Here is a 21,559-nt window from a genome sequence, read left to right on the forward strand (position 1 = left end):
TATATATATATATATATATATATATATATACATACATACATACATAATCATATGAATAATGCATGTTATGTTGAAGTATTGTGTTATGAAGGTATGTATGAAGTGGGTTGCTTAATGTGATGCTTAGCTTTAGATAGGGTTATGGGATTCAATTCTTTGCATTGCACAAGCATTGCTTGGGTGGTCTATATGTTGGGATGATATTATGTTGGGTTGTTTTATGATGCTTACTTTATGTGTATGTTGGATTTACTTGATAAAAACATGTTTTTTTTACTAAAATGTCCTTTTATACATGCATTGATGATTCTTATGCATAGAAGTCATACTTAGTACGTGATGTACTAACCCATATTTTATTCCATTTCCCAAACAATGTAGGTTCGGGCCTTTGAGGAATCAAGGTCGCTTGTCAAGGATACTTGGAACTTGTTTCTCCATGTTGGTGAGTCCTCAAGTCCGAGGACGAAGCCACATATTCTAGCTTTCTAGTTTTGTTCTGTTTGATAGCCAATATTGTTAACTTCTAATTCGAGATGTTCTCATTGATGTATGGGCTAAGTCCCAACTTTTTATATTATATGTTTAGATGATATGAAGTGAAGAACTTAGATTCTGTTTTTCATATATGAAGTAATGTGAACTTCCAAAGTAAAAGTTTTAAATTTTTTCGCATTTTGATTATATTATGATACATTCGATGACGAATGCTAAAGGCTTGTCTAAGTCTTCTTCGAGAACGAACACACCGATAACGCCTAGGGGGTACTTTGGGTTGTTACAAACTTGGGGTCAGAGTATAAGTTTTAGAATAATGTAGGATTGATGTCACAACATACCGCCTCAAGTAGAGTCTTATTTATGGGTGTGAAGCACGCCACACTTATGAATGAGAGGCTATGAGATGCTTAGGAACTTTCACTCTTTTGTTATTCCTTAGTCGTGCCTAAGAGTCTTAACCTTATCTAGTCCTTTTCCTATAATCCTTTTCTTGTGTTTTTAGGCAATGAATACAAGAAGGAACAACGCTCGAAGGGCCAAAGAGGAGAATGTAAATGAGGCGGTTCCCCCTCAAGCTACTCAAAACCCTTAAGTTCCTATTGAAGAAGGGGTTATGTCTAATGTTGAGATAAGGGCGACTATTCATAGCTTGAATCAAGTGTTAGCCACTCAAGTTTCTAGGGATACTAGGGTGCAAGTGAACCCCAATACTAGCATTACCGCTTTAAGGATTAGGGTTTTAACGAGGATGAACCCTCCTACTTTCTTTGGATCCAAAGTAGAGGGGGACCCACAAGGGTTCATTGATGAAGTGTTCTTCAAGAAGAGGTTATCCATCCAAGGTCCTCCTAACACTACAAGGGTAAACAAGGTAAAGAGGCTACCCCCAAGTCTCAAGATGGTAAAAGTGGTGGTCATTATATTGGGAAGCCTATTTGTGCTAAGTGTGGTAGAAAACATGAAGGCAAGTGTCTAGTTGGTACGGGTAATTGCTATGGTTGTGGTAAGAGTGTACACATAAAGAGGGGACTACCCTATGATAAAGGCTCAAGAAAGGGAAAATGCGCAAGAACAAACAAGTGGTCCCAATCACGATACTCCTAAGAATAATCGTTTCTATGCTCTCCAATGCCGAGGTGATTAAGAGAGCTCTCCAGATGTTGTTACCAGTATGTTGCAAATATTCTCCATTAATGTTTATGCATTGTTGGATCCCGGTGACATTTTGTCTTTTGTAACCCCTCTAGGGTCTATGAAATTTGATATGGTTCCTGATGTATTAGATGAACTCTTTTCGATTTCTACCCCGTTGAGTGATTTCGTTGTTGCTAAAAAAGTCTATAGGGGTTGTCCCATTTCTTTGACCAATAGAGTCACATTGGTTGATTTGGTAGAACTCGACAATGTTGGACTTTGATGTTATCTTAGGGATGGATTGGTTACATGATTTTTTTTGCTTCAATCGATTGTAGAACTCGAATAATAAAGCTTCAATTTCCTAACGAACCCATTTTGGAATGGAGGGGGGAAACTTAGCTACAAAGAGTCAAATCATTTCATGTATTAAAGCTTGCAAAATGATTTCTAAGGGATTTATCTATCATGTTTTGGGATTCAAGGATCTTGAGTTCGAGTCCCATCCATTAGAGTCGGTCCCCGTAGTGAAGGATTTTTGAGAAGTCTTTCCCGATGACTTACTCGGAATCCCTCCCAAACGGGAAATAGTGTAAGACCTCGAAAATGACTTAGGTGAAGTAGAGACTAACATGTTGGAAATTGTGGTCTAAGGTCCTAAATAGGTCTATTATATGGTATTGAGGCAGTGTCTAATAGTTTAGGTGCATTGGAACTCAAACGTCAAGGGACGACCAAGACGTTCGATGACTAAGTCAACTATGTGCCCCATATGTGGTTCTATGTGTTTATGTATGATTCATGAGGTTGTAAGGTACTTAAATGAGTTATTGTAGCATATATAGGTAGTGTGTCGAGTTTCGTGGAGTTTGGAGGCCAAACATCCAAGATCGTCCATGACGTTCGAAAGTGTTGCCTTGAAATGACCTTGTGTTTCTAAGCATGTTTCGTCGAGTTTTACGTGTTCATTTTGGATGAAACTCATGTGAGAGGTGATAAAATCGTATACATTCAAGTTTGGGTTGGAAACGTCCGGGCAAACATTCCCAAGGATCATCCAAGGGTCCTTGAGGAAGGACCCATGTTGGTGGCCAAAACTGCCCAAGGCAGTCCCACCTACGGATGGCAAACGACGGTCAGTGGCCTGGTCGACGCCCTGTAGGTGGTGGGTGTAGTTTGGTACTTATACTGGGAGCTAATATACCAATTCCAAGCCTCTGAACCCATCGACGGAGGACAAGACGGCCCGTGTATGGACCTACGCCCTGTCGATGGGCAACCGTCGATGGATCTATGTTTTCCTGCGCAGATCACTGTTAAGTGAGGGGTGAAATGGGAATTTCAACCCACTTCCAAATAAGAGTATTGTAGGTTCCTTAAGGTGTATTTTGGGTATTTTAAATATGTATATAAGTGTTTAACACTTAGAAGTTTCCATTCTTCCAAATAGAAAATCCAAATCCCTTAGAATTCTCTTTAGAACTCCATTGGAGTCAAAACTCAAGGAAGGGCTTGGATTGAAGAATTGAGTAGAGATTATTCATCAAATTTAAGAATTAGCTTCATCAAGGTATGGTTTTTGATCCTTGAAACTCTCTTCATCAAGGAGCCCAACTTTCAAAGATGTTTTCTAAAGTTTTCAAGTTGAATTGTTCAATTTTATGATCTATTCCATGGGTTCTTGCATTAATGATTTCTAAACATTGAATAATGATTGAATTGATATTGCATTAATGATTTTAACCTAAATTACCTATGAACTCATGAATTGGATGAACCCTAGTTTTTGACTAAGTTATGGGTTACTTGGTATTGACCTAATGTTGATGAATTATGGTTTAGATTTCTATGGGCTGTCTAATGATGTAGTAATTGTAGTAAATTGATATCTAGTTTGTATTGGATTGATGAATATGTAGTAATTTGACCTAGTTTCATGAATAATTTTATAATTATGTTGAATTGTTGGTGATGGCCATGGGTGAGGCCTTTTGATATCGAATGTGGTGATTTGACTTTGGATTGAGGTTTTGAAGATGATGTGGTGGTAAGCTGCCCTATTTTATTTATTTTATGTTTATTAGACTTCAATTTCATTGTGATTGGTATGGTCCACTTATGGTGGCGGTGTTATGTGTTTTACTTGAAATTGGTGTAGCCTTGTCGGCGTTACTTTATGCAATATGATGATCATGGCTTTTTCAGCACTACTTGAACAAATATTATTATTTGTGTAGTTTATTATGTTAAGTATTATGATATCTATCTACATATTAAGTAATGTGAAAGTATATGTGTTCTATTGATGTTATATAGGTGATCATGTTAGACTATGAATGTGGCCTTGTGTGTATAGTCTTACGGTTGAAACATGGTTGTTCCTACTTGACTATATGAGTATATATTGGTTATAATGATGATGATATGGTAGTGTGTAATATGACTTGAAGATGATACTTGTGTCTCTTGCTTGATGTATGTATGAATTATAATATGCGGTGTCTTGACTTAGGATGCTAAAGTCTCTTAATCTTGAATGTGTGAATGACATGTGACCTTAAATGAAGTTAAGAGGGTCTTTTATGTGAAACCTTGAACCTACTGGTAAGGTTATGAATGTTGAAGTCGTTAGACGTAATGGTATCCTTCAAAGTAAATGAATGATAGACTTAAGGTTAATTGGCTGGAGCGGCATCATATTAATCCTTAGGAAAGTCATCATGATCTTCTTATCTCCATTGTGAGGTAGCCCTAGTGGACTTTACTTTGGTAGGGTAAATGTGATTGGGTTATGAACTTGTTATGGAACCCTTTTATGTGAACCTTATGTATGAATTACTCTATGAGAAAGAAGGCTAGCATCGAGTATGGTAAGGGAAGTACTTTTAGTTAAAGAATGAGACTAGATTACAAAGCATGCCCTTTATATTCCTTAACCATGTGCTTACATGGGATGTGTCTAAGTTCTACCACTGGCAAGTAGAACACCTTCATCGGAGTAGGTTAGAACTTTAGATTCCATGTCTTGTTATCATGGTCTATGTCGGTTATTGCCTATTCTCATCATATGGAATACCTATTAGCATTAGAGAAGTTCTATAAAGCTTAGATGGTGGTATTGGACTCTATCTAGACATTGCACAATAGGCTTTGAAGGTTTTATTTGGAATTCCTAGGTCTTGTCCAAGACTATCACTTGAATATCCTTTATGCGTGGAATGTCTCTTGAATGAACTAGTGAATGTAATGACTTAAGTTAAGAATGTATGTTACATGAATAAGTACTTATCTATAGTAGTTAAGGGTTGTCTAGTTGAGGTGTGAAAGGGGCATAGGAATGGTCACTTCGTAGCTTACCTAGATGAGTCTTAAGAATGACTCTAGTTAGGGAAATGGTTGATTATGTGGACATTATCTAAGCCGTAGGTAGTCTTAAGGATTATTTAGGTAATCTTGAAGAGGTCAATCATGGACTATCTTTTTGATTTACTTAAGTAGGTATTTTTATAGACTTTGGAAGGAGAATGTCATGTTATCTATGTGTTCATGTTTTGATGTATTGTAAGTGTGTATGTGACTCATTATAAGTAATCTTGAGGATCATTTAGGCATGCCAAGAGAGGGTGTATGGGCGTTCTCGCTTTGTGTTGCTTAAGTGAGTCGTAGGATAGCTTTAAGTGGGATGATTACATACTAAGAGATGTCCAAGGTGAAGCTAAGCAACTCTATTGTACAGTGAATGGAATTCACAGTAACAGTGAGTTGAAGTTACTGTAAAGTGACATCTAAAATTATGATATTGGGTTTAAATGCTTTCTTATGTGTTTCTAAGTTGTTAAATGGTGTTCTTATGATTATAATATGATATTTAAATGAAAATATGCATATTTCTAATAAATGTCTGTTTGTAATGATTTTCATGCATTATGCCATACTTAGCACATATGGTTGTACTTATCCATGCTTTTATCTATCTCTATAGATGTTGGTAGATGAGGAGCATTTGAGAAGTGAAGACTTGGATCGTAGCATCATTCAAGTGAAGTTGATGTATGTCCTCATTTGATTTGAGGGCATATATGATGTATTTTATGTTTCCATTTGAAGTATTGTAATAGACTAAGTAATTTTATATTTTGAAGTATGAGCCGTGTCCCAAGTATTCTCGAGTCTTAAGTTTGATGAGATTGAGACTTAGTATTTCCTTTTGCTTTATATGAAAGTGTTTTTGAAGACTATGAAATGTTTTTGTGAAAAGTTTTAATTCCACACTACTTTTCATTATGCATATGGATGAATGATATGTAAGGGCTCGTACAAGACCTCCGAGAGGTCAAGCACGCTGGTTGCAATCCGAGATTGCCCCTAACTTTTAGGGTGTGGTTTCGGGATGTGACAAATAGATTTAGGTATTGACTGATTACTGGATACAAAACTCATATCAATCCCTCCTACCGAATCTATTCAGCCGAGTTGAAGGAATTAAAGGGTTAACTCAAGGATTTGCTAGATAAGGATTTGATTCAACAACACATATCTCCATGGGTTGCTCTGGTATTATTTGTGAAAAATAAAGATTAGGTATCTTCAAATACGTATTGACTACCGGCAATCAAACAAGTTCACTATAAAGAATAAGTATCCACTTCTTAGGATTGGCAATTTGTTTGATCAACTCCAAGGAGCGAGCTACTTCTGAAAAATTTACTTGAGGTCGGGTTATCACCAACTTAAGGTGAGGGGTGTCCAAAGACAACATTTCGCACTAGATATGGTCATTTTGAATTCTTAGTGATGACTTTTGGTCTTACTAATGCCCCAACATCTTTAATGGACCTTATGAATCGAGTTTTTAGAAGCTATCTTGATTTTTCTGTGATTCTCTTCATTAAATACATCTTGATATACTCTAAGAGTGAGAATGATCATATGGACCTTTTGAGGGTAGTTTTGCAAGTCCTCAAAGACAACCAACTCTTTGCCAAATTTAGCAAATGTAAATTTTGGTTGAGGTCGGTTCTTTTCTTGGTCACATAGTCTCTAGTGAAGGAGTAAAAGTCAATCTGAGAAAGAAAAATACGGTCAAGAGTTGGCCTAGACCTTTGGTTCCTACCGAAATCCAAAGTTTTTTCACTTAGTCGAATACTATATGAGGTTTGTTGAGGGATTTTCATCTATCGCATCAGCATTGACGGCCTTGATCCAAAAGAAGTCCAAGTTCTAATGGTCGGAATCATGTGAAAATAGCTTCTAATTATTGAAAGATAAACTCACCTCTGCTCCGGTATTGACCTTACCAGAGGGTACCGAAACGTTTGTTGTGTATTCTGTTGCTTCTCGAGTAGGTTTGGGTTGTGTTCTCATGCAACATGGTATGATGATAGGATATGTCTCTAAACAACTCAAGGTACATGAGAATAACTACCCAACTCATGATCTTGAACTAGTGGTCATAGTGTTTGCTTTGAAAATTTGGAGACACTACCTCTATGGGGTACATAGAGATGTGTTCACCGATCACAAGAGTCTCCAATATGTGTTCAATAAAAAATATTTAAATATGCACCAAATAAGATGGTTAGAGATTTTAAAAGTCTATGATATAAGTGTCCTATACCACCCCGGGAAAGCCAATGTGGTTGCGGATGCCTTGAGTCGTGTATAAATGGGTAGTCTGTCACATGTTGAAGAAGAGAAAAGGGAGTTAGCTCGTGATATGTGTAGTCTAGCCCGATTGGGTGTCCAATTAGGAGATTCTCCAAAAGGGGGTGCCATGATCCTTCAAAATGCCGAGTCATCCGTTGTTGTTAATGTGAAGTCTAAACAACATCTTGAACCTATATTGATGGAATTAAAAGAGACGGTTCTCAACAAATCTATAGAAACTTCTTCTCAAGGAAAAGATGGAGTGCTTAGGCACCAAGAAAGTTTATGTGTACCGGATGTGGATAGCCTAAGAGAAACAATCTTAAAGGAAGCCCATGGGTCTCGATATTCCATCCATCCGGGGGCCACCAAAATGTACCGTGGATTGCGTGAGATTTATTGGTGGAACAGAATCAAAATGAACATAGCAAACTTTATATCTAGATGCTCAAATTGCCAACAATTCAAAGCCTAGCATCAAGGATCGGGAGGTCTAACTCAAGATATTGATATATCTACTTGGAAGTGGGAAGATGTCAACATGGACTTCGTGGTAGGTTTGCCTCGCACACGTAGGCAACTTGACTGCATTGGGTTATTGTGGATAGGTGGACAAAATCAGCCGATTTCCTTCCCGTCAAAGTCTCTTATTTGGCAGAAGAGTATGCTAGATTGTACCTTAAGGAGATCGTAAGGTTGCATGGAGACCGTTCGTCAATCATTTCGGATAGAGGTTCCCAATTCACCTCTCACTTTCGGAGGTCTTTCCAAAGTGGGCTTGGTACTCAAGTAAAACTTAGTACCGCATTTTACCCCTAAACGGATGGTGAAGCAGAACGCACCATCCAAATCCTAGAAGACATTGAGAGTGTGTGTCATTGACTTCAAGGTTAATTTGGATGACCACCTACCTTTGATAGAATTCTCCTACAATAGTAGCTACCATTCGAGTATTTCTATGGCACCATTTGAAACACTTAATGGTAGGAGGTGTCGGTCTCTGGTTGGGTGATTTGAGGTTGGTGAATTTGAACTTCTTGGTCTCGAGGTAGTATATAAAGCCACGAGAAAAGTTTAAATAATAATATATAGGTTAAGAACATCCTGTAGTCGGGAAAAGTCATATGCCGACAATAGAAAAAGGGACCTTGAGTTTGAAGTAGGTGATTGGGTCTACTTGAAGATTTCACCCATTAAAGGGGTGATGAGGTTCAGTAAGAAGGGGAAACTTAGTCCCCAGTAAGTGGACCCTTATAAAATTTAAAGTGAATCGAGAAAGTTGCTTATGAGTTGAAATTACCAAATGAATTAGCCCCGCTCCACCCGGTGTTTCATGTTTGTATGCTTAAGAAATGTACAGGTGATCCGGTGTCTATTCTCCCATTAAAAGGTTTAGCGATGAATGAGAAACTTTTTAATGAAGAGGTTCTGGTTAAGATCTTAGATCTTCAAGTCAATAAATTGAGTAATAAAGAGGTTACCTCCGTAAAAGTCCTATGGAAAAACCACCTAGTTGAGGGTGCAATATGGGAGGTCGAGGACGACAAGCAGTCCCGCTATCCTCATCTCTTTCCTCTTACTCCTAGTCAAAGTTGAAGTTAGTATTTCCTTCTAATTTAATATAAATTGAGGTTCATATGTGTTGGTGACCATGATATGAATTCCTTCTATGTACCTGTCCTTATAGAAATTCATGCTTAAATAGAGTTTTCATGAATTATGTTCTCATGGTTAACTTGCGCTTATATCTAGTGTGCCATATTGTCTTCATGAGAGTTTTATTGTGCATACTTGGCGTTGTTTTGAAAAGAAATCAGCATGTCAACTCTTTAAAATGTTCATATTGAGCTCATATGGAAATGGAGAAGGTAGTTCCTCCTTATGTGATATGAAATGGTGAGCTGCTCTTATGTGTCATGAATTGTAGATTAAGTTCTTATGTGTTAATGTTATGATCTTGCGTTGAAAGGAGTTGAGATTTCCTTTTATGAGTTGTAACTCATTTTGTTGTTGTTGTTGGGCTGCTAATATTGAGTCTTTTTCCTATCCATATAAGAGGTTTATGGTGTCATTCGAGGACGAATGTTCCTAGGGGAAGATATTGTAATACCCAGAAATTCAATGACCTAAACTAGAGCGTCACCTATTGTATAATATTTAAAATGATATTTCCATACCTAGACTAATATAATAAACGTGATTTAGAAGTATTAGAACCTAAACGTCAAGGGACGATCGTGACGTCTGGAAACTAGTGAACTTTAACTAGTAAATGTCCTTAGGTCTTGTGAAGGTTTGGGAGTGTATGAAGTCTAAAATTTGTAAAAACACTTTAAATAAGTAAAAGAATGGATATAGGGTCAAAACGTCCAGGTTCGACCCCCTAAGGACCACCCTAGGGGTCCTTGAGGAGGACCCAAAGATTGGCCAACAAGCTGCATAAGGCAACAGGCCGTTTTACTTACATGAAACTAGTTTACGTTGCGGATTTGGTTCACCAAGGACCAAATTCTTTGTCTGCGTCGCGGACTCTACTGTTTGAAAAATTAATTTCGGAAATCATGTGGGAACAACTCTGCAACGGGGACTAACTTCTTGATGAAAATTTTGAAATTTGGAGTCATGTTTGGCTTCACCAAAAGGTAAAATTAAGTGAAGGGTATTTTGGGTATTTTAAGGGAGGGTTATCTATTGGTTTTAAATCCGTTTTACACCATAACTTCCCACCCAAATCAAAACCCAAAAGTTCTTCCTTCTCTCTACATTCTCTCTCTACCCATTCTGCATTGAAAAAGCTTTGAAGCTTGAAGAAGCAGACCAAATTCTCAAGTTTTCTTCTCAAGTTGGTGGTTAAAGTCTTGGTTAAGGTATGGTTTCTTTCACTCTTGGGATTTGTATCCCCAAGAGGGTCCTCTCAAATAGATTTTCAAACTCCCCCAAAACTAGGGTATTTCTCTACACATGGGTCTTTGAACAATGAAATAAAGAATCGGTTGTGATGAATTATGATCAATTAAATTGTTTAAGTATATATTGATGGTTAGTTCTTTTTATTCACTCAATATTCCCATGGACCCATGTATTTCCCCAATTTCACGAAAACCTTGAATTGATATGGTAAATTTTGAAGTTGATAAATATGTTGATTGACTACATTGATGTTAATTATGTAATTGCTTCTTGAATATTACCTTGTTTTGTGTATGAATTATGCATTTTAGGTTGATTGAAGCATGGAGTCCCATGAATGGGAAAAAAGGTATGAATGTTGGTTCTTTCTTAAACTCAATTATGCAAGTTGAATTACTTAGGTAGTAATGATGTTGTAGCTAATGTGTTGTTATGGTGTTAATGGCAAGGTTTCCTCATCCTTAACCCTATAATCTTGAATTCGCTATGAAGTATAAATGTATGTTATGTTAAGTTATATGATTGAAAGGTAGTTCTCATGATTATAATGAATTGTTTAAGTTAAAGGTTTACTCACTTCCTAGTGTGTCTAAAGTCAAAGGATTGTTCTCACTTATGCTCACCTATGAGCTATTATAGTAAGATTTTTACATAAGGGTCTAGTAAAGGCTCATGTGAACTTATGTGATGATTAAAGATGATTACTAAAGGGAATAGATGCTTAACACTGAAAGGGCATGTAAATGAGATGGATGTATCACGTTTAGTAAGTCCGGCTCCCCACATGGGTTCCTCATGTTTAGTAAGTCTGAATTTCTATTATATGTGTTGTCTCATGAGATGGAAACCCCCACGTTTAGCAAGTTAGGGTTTCTAGTAACAATCTTCTTGACCCTTAACTATGTGTCCACATAGGACTCTAGCTTAGTGGATCCACCTAGATAGATATGTACGAATGGTTACACCTTAGGTTAACCCTCTCTTTTCGGTGTGGGAGTCTTAACACCGGATTCCATGTAGCTCACATGATCTAATATCGGTTATTGCAACCTCTTTCCCTAATGTAAAAGTAAATGAATAAAGGGAATGCATGGAATCTCACTAGGGATTTTCTTGAGGGGTTTTCTACATAGTGTGAGGGAGGATATGTGACTTCTCTTACACATAGCACTTATGGGATCCCAAGAGGTGGTTCTAGTGGTGTTCTTTTATGATTACGTTAAGCATGACTTGTATATGTTAAGTTGTATATATGATCCTTATGAATAAAACATGTTTGATGAAGTATTATATTATGAAGGTATGTATGAAGTGGGTTGCTTAATGTGATGCTTAGCTTTTGGATAGGGTTATGGGATTCTATTATTTGCATTAAAGAAACATGCTTGGGTGGTCTATATGATGGGACTATATTATGTTGGGTTGACTTATGATGCTTACTTTATGTGTATATTCGATTTACTTGATAAAAACATGTTTTTGACTAAAATGTCCTTTTATACATGCATTGATTATTTTTATGCATAGAAGTCATACTTAGTATGTATGATGTACTAACCAATATTTTCTTCCCTTTTTCCCAAACACTGTAGGTTTGGGCCATTGAGAAATCCATCTCAGCTCTTCACAATAACAGAGAGAGCCCATCTTGAGAAAGAGACACTAATGCATATTCATGGCTAGTAACAAGTGTTGTGTTGCATCTTAAACCTCAATAAATGATCAGTTTAACCCCCTTTTGAGTGATCTAAATAATGTCAGCATGATGAAATAGGAATATTGCTGGGAAAAAATTGGTGATATTGAATTTGGTTTCTTTCTGCTTGTTCTGCTTAAAGCTAAACAATGAGGGTTTGGAGGAAAACTAAGACTCCAAATTAAACCCAAAATCAACCTCAGAACGACCAATTGGCGACTTGTCACTTCCTCTACCTCTGACATCACCAATTTCCTCAGAGTTACGACATTCGGATATCTTCATAATATCATCTCCAATATCAAGATCGTCTCCACCTTAATTCGTATCTCCCCATCAGAGATATTTATATATGTTTCTTGAATGTTACTCTTATGAGGCTTTGACTCCCCTTCCTGTACTTACCAGCAAAAATTTATTTTTGAAGGTTTAATCCTTGAGCCGAATAGTTAAAGAAATTTTTTTATGCATCCCCAGTTATACACCCTGTTATTTCCTTTACAATGGAAGTTCTCATATGTGGTCTGTAGAAATCATTAGCAATAGAACCAGTCAATATTGTATAATGAGAAGGTGATTAATCTCCTTATAGAACAACAATTATAAGCCACAAAACATTTATGCTTTCCTTTTACAATAGCACTCCTTTTTATACTACTAAAGTTACTCCTTCAAATGTTTTTCCAATTCTTTTACTTTCGGAAGTTATGGAAGAGAAGAAGAACTAGTTTTAAAATAATAGAGTATCTTATGAAATATAATAAATGGAAAAAGAGCATGAGATGGAAAAAACTTTGGCATTTGTTCTTTAAAGCTAAATCAACATGTCTAGCCCATTTAGAGGCTCTTGTGAGGAATATCTAAACCATCATCACGAACAAAGAAACAACACACTGGAGGATTGTCAAGGGGAAAAAACATTAGAAAGAAACATATATTACTCGAGGAAATACGTGTTTTACATTTTAAATTAGATGATCTCAAGTCTTAACCATAGATTCTTTAATACATATAAATTTAACAAAATCATATAAACATTTGTCACATTTTTCTGGGAAACAACCCTTACAAAATAACCAACAAAATGTAAAGAAGAAACGTCAATAAAGAATTCCCTGCATGATAACAAATAGAGGCCAAAAGGGAGTCATTACCTTCTACGTTTCTCCTAATTATTTGTATTAAACTTTCTAAATGCATGGACAAGTGTCCCTGACAAGTCATCAATCATTTGGAAGGGATACCTGCTTGTGTCCAATAGCAACAGGACAATAATGGAGTCATCATCTAGGAATAAAAAATATTACTATGATTGATAGTACTCAGATGAGATACAGCAGAAAAGCATTATTAATTGTAAGAGGTTTCAAACCAAACTAACCTGATTTGTACCAATGAGATTCAAATGAAAGCCAGTAAGACCTCCAACGAACCACGGTGCAATAAAACAATATGCCATCAATGTTGCAAATGCCGACGATTCTTTGATAGCTTTCCAAAGAGTTCCAGAATCATCCATAAAAAAATTCAGATACAAAGCTGATATGAATAGACGAAAACACAAAGGAGGGCTGTTGAAGAAACAAATAAAAAGAAGCACCGATAGTTATGTTGTGCACCAACAAAGAAGAAGAGAAAAAAAGAAAGTGTCTCATTAGTATATCTAAACAACATTTAAAAAATAAGAGCTTTTCCTCCTAAAACTTGTATATCAACTTTTTTTCCAAATTAACATTTCATACAATTGGTACATTTCATCTTTAAATGAACTAAATAAATTAGGAAGAGTAAGAAAAGCAACAAATAGAAAATTCTCCATAGAACTTCAAGAACAAGAAATAGTAATGAAAAAATGGATGTACTTACCTTCCCAATTCATTGACCCACCCAAGGGCAATGGTGATCAAATCTCTCCACACAATTATCATATACCGAGCAATGAGAGCATCTTGGTGGACGGTACAACAAGCACATTTCACAATATTTAACTCGTACAGGCAATCCATTCACAAGGACTTCTTTGAAGCGAGGCGGTCTACTGCTAGCTGAAGAATCATACCCTAGAACTTCCTCTGGAGGATGAGAATTACGAGGAACAATGACAAGATCTTCTACTGATGTTGAAAGTAGAAGTATAAAAGACCTATGGCAACCAATACCACATTAGGATATTGAAATACTAAGAAATAACATAATAAAGCATTATGATGATACTATAGGATTCCAACTGCTGTAAACCACTTGCTCACCTCAAAAGAATATATATGTGCCTTCAAGAATGAGTGCTAATCTTATGACAAGAAAAGAAGAAGGCACGGTGGCAGCTACGAAAGTTAAGCAAAAAACAGGGGTAAAAGCAGCTGGCAACAACGTAAGAAACAGGGTGACTAAGGTGGGTATCTTCGCAGAAATCAAGTCTCTACTTCTTTTTGGGAGGAAAAAAGGTGAAGGCCGAAACTCATAGACAAATTTCTGCTCAAAAAATCGAAGAAGGAACACATGGGATTTTCTTGAAACGTACGCAAAGTCCAATGGATAACTAACTATAAAAGGAAGAGTTAAGAAACTAACATAAATTGTGAAGACAATAATTATCACCAAAATTGCATATCCTGGACCAGATTTCTTGCCACAAATACACAAAATAGAACAACAGGGACAATGATGAGTGTGAAGGTGATAATCAATGACTTAGCATCTTGTCCAAATATTAGCCTCCAACCACTAACGAACTTCTGCACATTACATAAACCACAAAAAATGAGTCAAGTACAAGGACATATGTCCAAGTGAGAAGCAGCATACTCATACTCACAATAGCAAAATCAATAGACAGATTCTTGTTTTAGCCTTTCAGGAAACAAACAATTGATCACATTTTGTAAGCTACTTACAGACAACAAAGTTAAAAGAAGTTCCCTTGGAGGTTGAAGGTGAATTGGAGCGTCACAATCACTTCTCTTTTCTTTTTTGATTGGACAGTATTTTAACGAGAAACTACAGTTTTTAAGTTTGAGGTAGTAAATTTCAAGTTCACTCATGTTTGAGAAGATGAGAGTTTTTTCTTTCCAGATTGTCACTAGGCACCAAAGAAGGCTAAGAAACCCAACTACATTATAGTTTCCGAGGAGTGTGTAACAGGTAGAAAATCCTTGTAGAATAGAAAAATTATTTGACTCATTTCACCAATTGGTGCCTTAACTGAATCACATCGTTGGTATACCCTTAAACCACCATGAAATATTATATATTACCCCTTCTAAATCAAAAAATGCATCAACTTATGGCTGACTTACAAAAATGACTCTAACATTAGGAACTTGCAAGTTTGATCAACAAGTCCCTGGTAATTGGTAATGCATCTCAATGTTCAAGCCATCACTGCCTTTAAGTAGACTAACTCCAAAATAAACTAAAATGCGTTCTAAATTTTGCACTAATTTAAATTTAAAATCTCAAAAATAAGTAAAGATGAATTCAGGTGCTCTATGTCGGTACCAATATCACAATTATGCTCATATATATTGGACTTAGGAGACATCAAGTAGAAATGTTCTTTTTTCTATCAGCTGACCCTAGTATACCAATAGGAACAACCACTTTATATTTTTAATAAAAACTGCAAGATTACACCAGAAATTTCTAGGCAATTCATATTTCTGCAAATATTGTAATGCTCACATTTACTTCCTTTTCATCAATTTAAATTAAAATATTTATAGTTAAATGATAAAAATATCGACAATTACAACAATGTCATGTATTTATTACACAAATAAATTATGATTTTAGCTCTCTCTCTCTCTATATATATATATATATATATATATATCAGAGGAAAAATTCATTACAATACGATCTTTCCTTTGGGAAGGAAAATACAACCATGATCACATATTTTGCAACTGTCATTCAGCATCTCTCCACCAATGAGATAAGCACCCTGCTAATAGTGATAGTCCAAAGATGTATGTCCAAAGGATAGCTTGTGGACAAACTCATATAGAAGAATACATGCATGAGAAAAAAAATCATGTCTCGTTCAAGTGACCATTCGCCTATTTCCATTCAGACCTTTTTCGTCTCTTCCTGCCAGTTTGAGAAAAAAATCCTCTGCGATGTCTATTAAGTTTTTAAATAAATGGTACCCACTGCCTATTCTTATCTATTCCTTAGTTATCGCTACGTTTGTATACAACAACACGCTTTGGTTAATGCATATTTTGTGTCATGTTACCATCCTTTAACACATCTTCAGTCAACGCTCAATCAGCAGCATGCCGAAGTCCCGCAACACGTTGCAATTAATCAACACATTTCTCTTTTTTTTTATACGATAAAGATTTATTGACTAGGTAACAAGAAGGTATCAAAATCAAAAGTTACAAAAGACGTTGGGAAAATCCTGATAGTCAATTACAATATCTCTCTAGCAGCTCCAAAAACTCCCATATATGATCTAGATTATCAAGGAAATTACTTTTACAAAAGCAAACAAATAATGTAATCACTTAATTTAACTCTATAAATATGGTCTTTTTTCCATCAATAAAAGCTTTATTTCTTTCTAGTCAGATAGTCTAGAACATATTTTTTTGGGTTTTCCACTCGGTTTTCGGATCCCACATTGGATCTCCAACTTTATCTGGCGCGCTCTACAAAGCCTATTCGGGGGTGACACTCCCAACAGGATTTTATTCATACCCATCGCTTGAACCCGATTCTTCTAATTAAGGGTGAAGCACTCTCACCAGTGCACCATAATTCATGTTGGTAGATACTGTAGAATATGCACAAAGGTATAGTTCTCCAGATTTGCTTCAAAACTTTGTGTGTGCTCTGGTGCAGCCAACTCTCCAATAATTCCTTCACATGATGAGGCATGATCCAAGAGATCCCACAAATATTGAAGAAAATTCCTACCATTGTCTAGCTGTTCTGCAATGCAAAAGAAGATGATTCACAATCTCCAACTCTTCTTCACATAAGTAACATTGATTGCTTAGTGCAAAACCCTTTTTCTAAAGAATATCCTCAGTAGGGGTGTACAAGTAAAATCGTAAATTCAAATCGAATCGATGAAACAAATCATATCGAAAAAGAAGACTTGTGATTTGGTTTGGTTGGTTTGGTAGTTGATTAAAAATCGACCACTCTTGGTTTGGTTTAGTATTTAAAGAAAAAAAGTCAAACTTAACTCAAATCAAACCGACATATACATATATAATTAGACTACAAAATTCCCTTCATGAATTTTATTAATTAAATTTTTTTTTACTAATTTTTAAAATTAAATCAATAATGACAATTAAACTAGACCAAATACATGATTAGATGCTACAATTTATCATTTTCCAATTCTTAATGAATTTGATTGTTAAACCTTTTAGCTTCTACCATTATACACATTCATTCACAACCTTTCATGTACTTAATTTCTCCCTTTATAAATTGAATAAAAAATATAAATCCACTACACTTTGTGTTTCATCATCTAATAGTTATTATGTAATATTTTTTTATTGGTCACTATTTTTCTTATTGATTTGTGTCTTCATTCATTTTTATTTTCATGATTGTTGGAGAAACACATCATCTAATAGTTCTCATGTAATAATTTTTTATTGATCACTACTTTTCTTATTGGTTTGTCCGCTTCATTCATTTTTTTNCTACAATTTATCATTTTCCAATTCTTAATGAATTTGATTGTTAAACCTTTTAGCTTCTACCATTATACACATTCATTCACAACCTTTCATGTACTTAATTTCTCCCTTTATAAATTGAATAAAAAATATAAATCCACTACACTTTGTGTTTCATCATCTAATAGTTATTATGTAATATTTTTTTATTGGTCACTATTTTTCTTATTGATTTGTGTCTTCATTCATTTTTATTTTCATGATTGTTGGAGAAACACATCATCTAATAGTTCTCATGTAATAATTTTTTATTGATCACTACTTTTCTTATTGGTTTGTCCGCTTCATTCATTTTTTTATTTTAATGATTGCTGGAGTATTTATGTCCCAAGAAACTTCAGCCTTGGGGTTTAGAATTTTTGAGTGATAATTCTAATTGGTAAAAGTATTGTTCTAGCCTTACAAGTTGCTCATTATTCCCCCCAAAAATTGTTGATATTTAAGTTCTAGGCAAAAAGTAAACACTTAAAAGAGTCTATTTTATATGCACAAAAACACGTATAGGAGTACTTCAGACAATGTTGAACAATTTTATATCAACAAGAGTTGGGCCTATATAAATTATAACAATACTCCAGAACTAGTACATATATTATTTATTGTATTTATAGATAAAAGAATTATTTATAATCTACTCTATTAATATATTTTTAGTTAGTTTATAGTTTTCAATTTTATATATTTATTTCAAAATTGGGCTTGTAAAATTGTGTGTATATATAATTTAATTTTATTTGTAGCTAAAATTTATTATTTATAATTTACTTTGTTAATATACTTTTAATTATTTTATAGTTTTCAATATTTATATATTTTATTTCAAATTTGGGCGTATAAAAATTGTAAATATTTTATTTTGTATTAAGATCAAAAGTTACAATTATATTGTTATAGTTTTTCAAATTCGAAGTTAACAATTTGCTTTGCAAATATTTTTTCTATTCAATTTGCCTCTTAGCCTTTAATCTTATTAATTTAACATTATGAACGCTATATTTCAAAAAAAGAAATTTGTACTCATGTGAATTTTACTGTCTTTTGGGTAATATCTATTCACTTAACATTTTTTAAGTTTAGCTTATCACACAATCTCTTTTTCAAATACCATATAGTTGTAAAAAAACAAAAAACATCAATTTTCTGTGGTTCAATTTGATTTTTAGAATTAATAAACCGACCTAGGCTCCCCATGCTACAATCCAACCAAAAGAAGCTACCTTTATAGGAGCTTTAGTTCTCCAAATTCATTTCCAGGGTCAACTATTATCCCAAAATCTTGTTTGCTTGTAAAATTCATATGACATCCCATGTTGGAATAAAAATCAGCTGCAACTCCATCTTTGTTATTGCAACAACTGCAAAAAAGATGAAACTTTTGTTTCAAGCACTCATCACCCGTCCATAAGTCAAATCCAAAATCTAATTTTTGCTCCATTCCTCCAATTTGGTGAATTGTTGAAACTTGACCCGTAACTTACAAATCCCTTTCCATACTCCCCCTCTAGTGTATAAATTATTTGAAGGGGGATACCAGCCTTGTCTACTACCATAGATTGCTTCAATAATTTTGATCCAGACCACTCCTTCGCTCCTGCTAAATCTTCAAAGTCACTTACACAACATGCTTTTACTGTGCAATATGAAGTTTCTAATTCCCAATCCACTTCCTTCCTTTGCACTAGTGACCACTCGCCATCTAATTAAGTGAAACTTTTTGTTGCTACTATTCCCTTCCCATAAGAACTTATTCCTCATAGATTTCATCTTTCTTTCAATTGCATCAGCCATAGCAGCAAATAATGACATTAGATAGGAAGGAAGACATACTATATAAAATGTTGTTAATCAAAGTCAGTTTAAATAACATTATGTGATTAATTTGCCACACGTAGCGCAACGCTCACCATCAACATTGCCATTTAGTAATACTTTATCAGTCAACATAGTTGGTGGTATGTTGTTGTCCAAGTATACATCGCTGTCAAATAACATTTTTCTAATAATCAGGAGGAAGTTAGCACCACAATGTCATCAGCGCTATGGCATCATTTGGTTATCAGAGCCACAAATTATTAGTAACTCAAGTTGCTTCACCTTAAGCTTGAGGGGTCATATTAAAATATAAATAATTAATGATAGGGCAATAAATGCGCCGCTATTGCAGTCAATATCAGTGCTACAGTAGTAAGTTATGTAATAGCCACAATAACACAATCAAGCAGTACATTTGTGCACTACATCGAATCCTTTATCAAGCTCATATATATTTCTATATTTTCTACAATCTCGCTAAGGTATCTAGTCACTCTTCCTAGCTGTCGAGTTCTTCTAAACTTTTAACACCTATTTCAGGTGGCTCTTGTATCTTATTTGCATCAAGAGAGACATTTTTTTGGATAAGTAGTTTAATTGGTGTTAAGAGGGAGAAATCCCCATATTCAAGTCATATACCAAAAACATCAAGTTAATAAGGATTACATAGATTCATTTCAAGCAACAACATAATCTATCATAGCTAAAGCTTAAACAAAGGTAAAAGAGCCTCAGACATCCAAGGAAGGATAGAAGCAGCATATGCTCTCAAGCCTGGCGAAGGCAAAAGCACTTAGGCAGCCACTGCGAATGTTTTTGAGAAACAAGCCTTAGGATCTATCATCATAGGCAAAAGACAAGAAGTTCATGAAGGAGATAGAAAAGCAATTGAAAGACGATTACACAGATATTCATCATCAAACAAGAACCAAATCTAACATAGCTAAAACTTAAACTTAGTTAAAAAGACTCAGACATCCAAGGAAGGATAGAAGCAGCATATACACTCAAGCCTAGCGAAAGCGAAAGCACTTAGGCAGCCACTGCGGACGTTTTGAGAGACAAGCCTTAGGATCTATCATCATTGACATTACAAAACAATTTAGAAACACATCAATTTCTTAAAACAATTCAAAATTGTAACATACGATAATGATCAGCAAAACATGAAAACGGTGATGTAGACAAAGTGATGAATGAATTCAATTATCAGGAACTTGTTCATCCCTAAAGAAACTCTTTCTTTGTTGGAGAGGCAGACTTAAGAGTCGAAAATCCCATGATTTTATAAGCGAAGGGATTATTTTCATAAAAGATATGATTTTTAGCCATACAAAGCCATAAAAATTCAAATTTGATAACATAAATGATAGTTTCAAAACTAAAAGAAAGAGACAACATAGCAAAATTACATGCTAGAACAAAATGGAGAAAACCGCAGTTAGATTCAAAAAATAGATAAACATGATAATGGTTATCTAAAAAATGATGGTGTCTCATACATCAAAGGAAGGATAAAAGCAGCATTAACACTCAAGCCTGGCGAAGGCGAAAGCTCTTAGTCGGCCACTGCGAATGTTTGAGAAACAAGCCTTAACAATTATCATCATAAAGACCATATAATTAGGATTCAAATCAATGAATTAACCAAAAAATTATCACAATTCCAAACAAAAACTAACATAAAACACTCAAATAACAACAAATGGGAAGATCTCAGACATCTAAGGAAGGATAAAAGCAGAATTATCTCTCAAGCCTGGCGAAGGCGAAAGATCTTAGACGGCCACTGCGAATGTTTTGGAAACAAGCCTTAAAATTCATCATCATAGATCAACCCCAAAAATTAAAAACTTAATCTAAAACGAGGAACCCCAATCAAAAAAAAAAAAATCAATCTTGATTCCGTTTACCTAAATCCCTAAATAGAGGAACCCCACTATGAAAAAAAAACTTAATCTTGATTTCATTTACCTTAAACCATAAACAGAGGAAAAAGGCTTCGACAAGAGAAGGGGTAAGGGATAACTGGCTATGGTTTGTAGTGAAAACTGCAGTGATGAAATTTGAGAGCAGCAAAGTTTGAATTTATATAAAGAGATGGAGGAATATTAGAATTTATAAGAGTTTTTTTAGGGTTTTGTTATTTTTA

At 35.0% G+C, this 21,559-nt stretch overlaps 5 non-coding genes and 1 pseudogene across 5 annotated transcripts; all 6 read right to left on the bottom strand.

Annotated features, from left to right (window-relative positions):
* Positions 1 to 12,055: 12,055 nt before the first annotated feature.
* LOC107001575 lies at positions 12,056 to 19,587 on the bottom strand (annotated as a pseudogene).
* A 547-nt stretch (positions 19,588 to 20,134) lies between these two features.
* LOC114074542 lies at positions 20,135 to 20,259 on the bottom strand. The gene has a single exon (XR_003574965.1). It is a non-coding gene; the product is annotated as a small nucleolar RNA SNORD14 (small nucleolar RNA).
* A 114-nt stretch (positions 20,260 to 20,373) lies between these two features.
* LOC114074544 lies at positions 20,374 to 20,497 on the bottom strand. Its single transcript, XR_003574967.1, has one exon. It is a non-coding gene; the product is annotated as a small nucleolar RNA SNORD14 (small nucleolar RNA).
* A 45-nt stretch (positions 20,498 to 20,542) lies between these two features.
* On the bottom strand, positions 20,543 to 20,643 carry LOC114074511. The gene has a single exon (XR_003574940.1). It is a non-coding gene; the product is annotated as a small nucleolar RNA snoR99 (small nucleolar RNA).
* Positions 20,644 to 20,899: 256 nt separating this feature from the next.
* Positions 20,900 to 21,022, bottom strand: LOC114074543. Its single transcript, XR_003574966.1, has one exon. It is a non-coding gene; the product is annotated as a small nucleolar RNA SNORD14 (small nucleolar RNA).
* A 97-nt stretch (positions 21,023 to 21,119) lies between these two features.
* On the bottom strand, positions 21,120 to 21,242 carry LOC114074541. Its single transcript, XR_003574964.1, has one exon. It is a non-coding gene; the product is annotated as a small nucleolar RNA SNORD14 (small nucleolar RNA).
* Between the last annotated feature and the right edge of the window lie 317 nt (positions 21,243 to 21,559).

Source organism: Solanum pennellii, chromosome 10, assembly GCF_001406875.1.
Source record: "Solanum pennellii chromosome 10, SPENNV200".
Classification (NCBI taxonomy): domain Eukaryota; kingdom Viridiplantae; phylum Streptophyta; class Magnoliopsida; order Solanales; family Solanaceae; genus Solanum; species Solanum pennellii.